This window comes from Genypterus blacodes, unplaced genomic scaffold (genome assembly GCF_046128005.1).
Source record: "Genypterus blacodes isolate CSIRO-AG114 ecotype Tasmania unplaced genomic scaffold, CSIRO-AGI_Gbla_v1 ptg000076l_1, whole genome shotgun sequence".
Taxonomy (NCBI): domain Eukaryota; kingdom Metazoa; phylum Chordata; class Actinopteri; order Ophidiiformes; family Ophidiidae; genus Genypterus; species Genypterus blacodes.
In genome coordinates this window covers 5,090,892-5,099,763 of record NW_027466885.1, presented here as the reverse complement: position 1 = coordinate 5,099,763, position 8,872 = coordinate 5,090,892, and positions in this window count along the sequence as shown.

Here is an 8,872-nt window from a genome sequence, read left to right as displayed (position 1 = left end):
CGCTCTGATCGCTGGTTTTACGTTCAAAGACGTCACTTTGCCTCCAAGCATCTGGAAAATCGATAAATTGAAAGAATTAAAACAAAATAAAGAAAAATTAAGAGGGAGCATTTCAGGCTGGAGCTGGAATGTCTCCGTGCCATTGCGAGCCGGTCGGAGACGGAGGGGCGAACTAAATGGAAATCCAGCTGCATGATAAATCAAGATCATACTGTCAAGATCGCGGTGTGAAAAGGTCACTCGCTGGGAATCATCGCCGCCAGACGACAGAGGAACGGCGAGACCAAAGCGTCCGGCCCGCAAATTCACTTCCGATCAACTTAAATCTCTAAATGAATGAAGCTGCGAGTGCGGGAAAGTGTCAGGAACGATTCCCCCCTCCCTCCCAGGCAGGAACATCCCGTTTACAGCTTGTGATTGAGTGCAGCCGCTGCTTCCGTGTTCCGAAAGGTGAAAGAACATTATTATGAACGCCGCCGCCACATGTTCCTCCACATGGTCGCTGAGGGAATCGATACCTGGTTTACAGCGGAAATAGACCCGTCATCTCTTTCCAATGGCAGTTATTGGAATCATAATGTCAGTTTTCATTTAGCAGGTGTTTATTACTTATCTCTATCTACCGTTACCTTGCTGTTGTAGCCATGGATCAATAAACATGTCCTGTTGCTGCTGCTGCTGATAGCCGGTGGGCAGCATGTTGTTCTGCAAGACCACCAATGGAGACAAGAACGTCTTAAGATCAATTTTTAAGAGGATTCATTGTTTGATTATTGATTTCACCCTTTCAAACATTGCTCGTGTTCTTTTAATATTTGACAACTCCCCCATGAGTAGAATCCAAAACTATCAGTCATCATTTCAAACATCTCTAACTTGACTTTATCTCATGTATCCATCTAATTGTTTACATATTACTATAAACTAAAATACTGAATACAACTTCAACATTTTTTTCAATATTTTGTAACTGATCAATTTCAGCTCCGACTCCTTTATTCCCTCACAAAGAATTCTTCAACTAATACAGACAGAAAATACAATATGTACTGTGCAAAGAGTGTGAAAAGTAAAGTAATACAAGAAAATACAAACCCAGACTTTCTCCCTACTGTGCACATGGGGTGAAAACGGGCAAACGCTGGCTTCTGTCTGATTGTGTGAGAGTGTCTATGTATATACGTGCACATTTCCACTGACTTGCATCTTTTGTCTGCAGCTTGATTAATACGTAACGCAGCATGAAAGTCAAACCCGTCCTGAGCGTCTCTGCGTCCTTGAGGGACACGGTCCAGGCCGCCGCCCCCGCCGCTGTTTCTCTTGTTAGGCTGTGGACAGAAAGCCCCATCAGGCCCGGTGTCACAGGGGAGCTGATAACTGTGGGCCAGGTGAGCGGAGGTCAGAGCATCCATACGCCCGGTGCGAGTGTGTGTGTGTGTGTGTGTGCGTGTGTGTGTGTGAAGGGGGCAGGGCGGGCTGTAATAGAGGCATGGTGGTTAAATGCCGGGGCCGGCCCTGGGATCCAGGGGGAGCGAGACGCAGGCCACATCACCTCGGGCGTCTCCTGACCGCGGAGTGATTGATGGAGAGGAGCTGACGAGCCGAGAGCCCAATGTCACTCTGCAATTAAATAACTCTCACCACTGAACTGCAGCCTCCCCCATCCCACCTTCACCTCTCTCCCTCTCTTTCTCTCCCTCCCTCTCTCTGTTCTTACTCTATTCCACCATCAACCCTCCCACTCTCTCTCTCCCTCCCTCTCTCTGTTCTTACCCCACCCCACCATTGCCCCTCCCTCTCTCTCTGTTCTTCGCCCATCCCTCAACCTCCCTTCTCTCCCCCTCTCCCCTCTCTTGCTCTCGCTCTCGCTCCCCCCCCCCCCCCCCCCCCCCCCCCTCACACACACACACACACCCCCTCTCTCTGGTCATCCCCATCCCATCATCAACCTCCCCACCCTCACCTCTCCCTCTCTCACACACACCCTCCCTTCCTCTCTCACTCTGTTCTTCCCCCATCCTACCATCCACCTCCCTCCCCCCTCTCACCTCTATCTCTCGCTCTCCCTCGCACCTCCTCCTTCCCCCTTTTATCTCCATTCTTCTCTCCCCCCCTCTCCGGTATCATTATCCTCCCTTCTTTTCCCCCCTCCGTGTCCCTGTTTCTCTCGCCGTCTCTCCGCTCTCTTCTGTCCTGTGCATTGTCCCGTGTCTCCAATTTCATCTTTTCTAACTGCTTTTCCAGGTATGACAGACAGAGGCTGCTCTTTCTATTAGTTTGGGTCAGCGCTCCCTTCTTTGGCTGACAGTCCAGAGAATGCAAGAGGAGCCAGACAGTTGTAATATATGTCTCGGAAAATGCAAATGACACGGCGAAAAAAGAGATCATCCATCCCTGAGTTTCTATACTTGAATGAAAATTCTCTGAATGTTTCCTGGGTTTTTGGGTTTATGTGATAACAGGAGTGCAGCCTGGATTCCGGAGACAAATGTCCTTTTATTGGACGTGATATCCTCCTCATTTAGCCGCCGCGACATCAGCACAGGGCCCCCGCTCACACACTGACACCGGAGATTAAACGGGTGTGTTTTGCATTCTGTGCAAATGTGTCGTTAGTGGGAAAAAAGTTTGATCTGCTGTCATTAATTTCCCAAAGCGCTTAATAACTTTGTTTGTTTTAAAGGTCTAATGCGGCGCTGCTGAGGGGGTCAGACTGATTTGTATTCACTCTCACCAAAGCGTTCCAGGTGTGGCTAATTGGAGGGAAAACAAATCTCCCATTCAGAGCAGGAGACCACAATATCCACGTGCCACTGGGCTGGAAATGAAGATTCTCCTTTTAAAAAGTCGGAATTATGCAGAAGAAACGTGGAATCGATGCAGCGTTTGAAGATGCTGCTTGATTAAACCTTTTGCACCCTTTGCACATTTTAATACAAACCCCTTGGCGTGCAACACATTTATTTCCAAAATGATTTAATGGACTAAGAGGGTCACGGGAGCAAAGCCCAGTCCCTCTCTAGGTCTGGAATCCTCCATGATTTGAGTCTTTTTTGCCTTTTTCTTTCAGGCTGCCACCAGAAACAAGGCTCATCATCTGACAGCACACATGCCATCTGCTGACAAATACTTGGCTCGGTTTGGGAATTGGCTTCTTCATCCCTGCTGCCAAGTGTTGCATGTGTTTTTTGGCTCAATCCCGCCAAATTATTTTGGTCAAACTCATCTGACAGACTCGCTCTACTCCAGACTGGAAGGAGAATTTTTTTTTTCAGATTTTTTTGGCACAGATGGAAGCATCTCTCTCTCTGTCTCTCTGTCTCTCTGTCTCTGTCTCTCTCTCTCTCTCTCTCTCTCCCCATCTCCCTCTCTCTCTCTCCTGTCCCTGTGTCGCCTACGTGGAGAGAACATATACCCAAAACCCTGCAGCTGGGGTTTCCTGCACACGGGCAGCACTGCGCAGAATACGGAGGGAGAGAGAGTGTGTGAGCGTGAGCGTGTGTGTGTGTGTGTGAGAGAGAGAGAGAGATCACACTCGCTCTCGTCGCATCCCAGCCAAAGGTTGATCCTTTTTACGCACGATCCGCGCCGCTGATCCTCCAGTTGATCATCGCAGCCGCCGCGGCTGCACCGTGGGACTAATTTTCTCACCCGCTTGAAACTTTCTAAGTGTCCGTTAACGGAGCGCATCGTACCCGCGAAACATCCCAACTTTTCCCACCTGACACGGTGCGTGGGCGGCTAAAGTTCCGTCTCCTTTTCCCGGTGAGTAGAACCTGAAACTAGCTGTGTTTGTTGAGTTGTGGAGTGACCGCGACCGTCTGCAGCTGCCACGATCCCGCGGTGCATCTCCGGCTGATTGACGCTCCGTGTTGTTGTTCCAATCCGTGTTTGTGCTCCCGATGCTTATATTCGGTCATTAGTATTCCGTGGACGCCGGTTTTCATGCGGCGGTCGCTCCGACATGTTTACCGGCTCTGCGTTGACATTATTGCGCGAATTTGCGTCCCGTTCCCCCGGTATGTATCTGCGAATTCTCCCAAGTTGACGCGGTTTCCGTTTCGTGTTGTTTTCCTGATCAGTGCCGATTTCCCGATCAGATCGATCCCGAATCAGCTGCGCCTTCAGAACTTTTCCTGCGTCTTGCGTTTTTCTCTGCAGGTGTCTGCAGCTGATGCGTAATGATCACCGGTTAAAACGAGTCGAACCGAGCGGCTCAGTAGAGCTTGAGGAAGAGGCGGTTTGACCGGTAACACCGCAGAAGAACCAGCCGGGGGATCGTAACTGAGCTGACAAATCTTTATCTTTTACCACGAAACGCGTGAAAAAATTAAGCTCAGAGTGAGAAACTTGAGCTGGTTTGTGTCTCCGCGTCGTTCCGGAGCGGATCCCTCTGCTCCGGCATGCCAAACACTCCTGGAAATTTTGGAAACTAATGACATTGCGGTGGAAACAAGTGGGAGCTGAAATCGAGCCATTTTTGTTCAATTTCGTGGCCCAATTTAAGACAGAAATGACGGAATAAAGCCCCAGATTTCTTGCAGTTTCTCCTTTGATTTCAGAAAATTAGAGCTCATAACTTAAAGCTCATAACTCACAAAGAGCCAAAGACTGCGGAGAGAATTCAGACTCTGTGCCCTGTCAGGCTGGAAGCTGATGATCTCTGCCTACTGAGTGGAATTTGTGATCTATGACGAGTTTGATTTGGCACTTTGCTGCTTAAAATAGCTGGAAGTTGTTGCGTTTGTGGTTGGAATTCTGTGTGGGAAAACAAAGTCTCCAAATAAAGGGAAGTGTTGCTTTTCCTATATTGGGGAAATGAATGAGGAGTATAATAACGCATATGTTTATTTCATTCTCTTGGCATATCTCAGCTGTTTTAACTAAACTAATTATCCAAGTGTGCTTTGGAAGCCACTTGTGGAAATCTGGTGTATAAATTAATAAATAAATCCGTTGCCATCTCCTCTCTTGATATCCCTTTACAAAAATGCTGCCAGATGAATTGTAATGTACGTTGCTGTGTCAGTGATCAGCTCTCACACAGCTCAAAAGGGGGGGCAGCTGCCTGGACCACCCTTCAACCAAGCGACCCCGGGTTTCAAACCCCTGCATCAGCCATCGCCTGGCCTACTTAAGTGTCCTTGAGCCAAACCCCGACAGAGCTGACTTATTGTTCTGTGCAGCTAATTTTCCTCCAGAAGGAGACAAAGCAAAGTGAAGGTTCCCAAAGCCAAAACTGCTGCTTTCATTCCGACCAGAGACTGAAAATGTCACTGCGTCCACTCACGTAATGTTTAATTCAAAGACACTTAAGAAATAAAAGCCCTAAGTATGAATGAAAGCAGCATGTCTCCATAGTTACACTCCGTACACGCTTTTATGTTTCCTTGGTCACATGGTCTTTGATTTGTCTCGGAGCATTAATGACTTCAGGTCACTGCTGTTTGTGTTTGCGTCCCTGGAAACATGCGGCGAACACAAACAAGCATCGAACCCAATATGGATCAGAGTCTGAATGGTCACTAAGCACTGCGACGCTGGTAATCCTGTTGTGAGACCGCCAAATTGGATTAGAGATGTGTCTCTGTGTGTGTGTGTGTGTTTGTACGAGGAACTGGTGGGAGGAGGTTCCATTCATGGCTTTATGAAAAGGGTTTTCACTTAATTGAGCGTCGTCTCATCAGCAAAGTAGATTAAGCACGTTCATCCACATGTGAGACGGAAGACAATAGGGAGAGGCGAACATGTCGGACAACGCCAAAGTGCTTATGACTAAACGTCTTTTCCAATTTCTCCTTTTGACACCAGAACTGTTCATGAAATATTTAGTTGCAGTTGTGGCCGGAGGACGATGTCAGAGGTAAAGACAAAAGCGAAATGACAAAAAAACACAGAAAGAGCCTGAAGGCCTCAGTGTACAGAAGAAGTGGGAGTAAAGAACAGAGTGGAACACACACACGCACTCACACACAGTATACTGAAGGCCTCAAAGGAGCCATATCACATTGAACCGTTCTCTCCTTCACCTTCTGCACACAAGTCGAGTCGTTCACCCTGAAACCCTAATAGAAGACTTTGTGAAAATGTCAGTTTCCAAGGAGTTTCCGACCAATCACAGCTGGGTTCATTTGCATACGGTCGACGCCCACCCTAATCAGCTCTGAGGGCCTGGAACAAACATCATAAACTCTATTGCAAGAGCAAAAGGTAGCTATACTAACTGGCTAAATTGGAGCACAATATGCTCAAGAATCTCCTCTCTCCAGTTTCTGATGTGTGTTATGTGGAGCAGCGGCGGTCAGTGGGAGGAATGGCAACTATAGACGGACCGTAAATGAAAGCACAGTGAAGGAGCCTGGGTAAGTGTGTGTTTGTGTGCGCGGAGGCCCAGAGCGTGCCGCACCAGGCAACGAGATGAAACAACGAGCTGGTTGAACGCCACGCTCGAGAGCCCACCGCACTTCAAAAGAACGCGCCGTCGAAGTCGTCCTGGAACTCTGCGTGAAGTACAGTCCCGGGTTCCTACGCCCCCTGCTGGTTGTCCCTTCCACGACCCCATTACAGCCCATATAGAACGATGAAAGTAATCGCATCTTTGAGAAGACGCCAGGTTGCAGCGTTTACTCTTCTGATCTGTCAAATCTCATCACTTCTGTCTTTTAATCTCAGATTTGGTGCACATGCGGGAAACAAGTGTTAAAAAATGTGATTTTCTGGGTTTTTGTTTTCTCGCTCTAGATTACTGAGCTGTTATGAATGTCAGTGAATCAAGTTAATGCACGTTATGGTGCCGTCCTCATCTGTAATTGAAGGCATCATTCCTGCTTCTCTGACTTTTACACCTGAAGTCATAAAGCTTTGAATGTTACAAAGCCAAATAGGCAGAAATCTGGCGATTCGTGCAAGGATCTACAAGCTGGCCCCCCTCCTCTCTCTCTCCCTCTCTCTCTCTCTCTCTCTCTCTCGTCGCTCTGGATGTGACATGACTTGTTGCGTGGCAGCATCTCGAGCCTTCTAAGAGTTTCATTTCCCAAATTACCTTGCCAAAAACAAAATACGACAAATTCGGTTTCCTCTCTGGCTGAAAAGCGTTTGAAGCTGCACACACACACACGCGCACACACACACACACACACACACACACACACACACAGACACGCGGAGCCAAACCTTTAAAAGCACACTAATAACATTATCTGAGGTGGGCTGCCAAGCACTTTTAATGCACCTGTTCAAAGGAAGAGAAATGTGGCTCACAATGAAGAGAAATGGACACTAGCGACTGTTGGAGATGTGACAGTGAACGCATCATCGTTCAGTCGGGCGATATCAAAGCCGCCATTCAATCCGCCACAAGCCGGATAATCGCCGTCAGCCCTGAGCCCTCATTTGGTTTCTGCTAATGTGTCCTTGTTGTTGTTGTGAGTCTGAGCAGCGTTTGCATACGGGCGCCGCGTCACGTTACCAGTCGGGAGTCTCGGGGAGGAAGTAATCCCTCCGTATGTGTCGCTTTACACACACTTGTTACGCCCCCCTGCTGTCTTTGGCGAGATTCGACACCGTAAACAAAACCATTTCAAACAAAAAAAAGCTGTAAATGTTGGCGAGTGATCGGCACGCACATGTACTGGGCCGCTAAATGAACAGATAACGGGCAGTAAATCAGCAATAATCGACACCTACACAGAATATTGATTTCCTCCTTTAATTAAAAGGCAATATTGGCTCGCCGATGCATCGCCGCGCCGCTGCTCTCTCGTTATCGACGCGCACAGCATCTGCCGCCACGATTCCCACCTCGCCTGTAGTGATGAGGATTTAGCAAAATGAGAGGCATTAACTGGGCGGCACGGCTGCGGCCTGACCTGCTGCCATCGCCGCTAACGCTAACGCTACTGCCGCCGCCGCCACGGTAACCTGCACTCCACTGCTCCCTCTGCCCTGCAGCCAGATCTGCTCCACTTTCCACCTCGACCATTAAAATCGTCAAGCACAGGCAGTGACTTTGAATCCGTTGCTATAAATGTGTGTGTGTGTGGGTGTGTGTGAGAGGGTTCCGCTTGGTGTATTCCAGGTCGTACTGAAATATAAGCGGAGCAGGGGTTGTGTTTTCCGTGACTTATGTAGGGAAGTTTCGGCTCGAGGAGAGTTCGGGAGCAGGCGGACAATAGAACTTATTTGGCTAATATCGATTTCCGTGTCAATTATTCCGATTTTTTCCAGGTACAAAATCCTCCAAACTCCAACGGGCTCGCTCGGGATGTGTGTGGAGCGCTGCTTTCATTTGGCTTGAGGGAACGGAGTGAAATGAGAGGTGGAGGATCCGTGTGGGAAGAAAGAGGTCACTGTATGCCGAAGCAATTATCTTCTCAGTCCACCGCTCTGCTAATACGCCGCGTAGTCCAGAGCACGAGCGAGGTCAGCGTCGGAATCGGCACACGCGTGGTCAAATTCTCAGTTTTTTCGCAAAGTGCCTGCTTTTCCAGGAGACCTTGGTGAAGTTCTAGTGTCAACTCGGACTTGCCGCTGAATTTTCTATTTAAATTAACTGACTAATCAACTGAGCGGGTTAAAATGTCTGATTTAACGTCAAGATTGAAACGTGTGCAAGTTTTACAGAACTTTTGGCCGTGTTTTACTCCGACATGAAAAGAGGAAACCGCCGCATCTCTAGCACGTGATGAATGACCCCGCCGCGGAGGCGATGACACGATGACGTGTCCCGCGCCAGCTTGCTGTGTTGTGACACAAGGAGCGTTATCTGTCACGAGCCGACACCTCACTTTGCTTTTTTTTGACGCGTCGTCATCTTCAGTCGTCTTGGGGAATCTGTCAGATTCCAACCCCTCCCCAACCCTGCCCCCCCCAC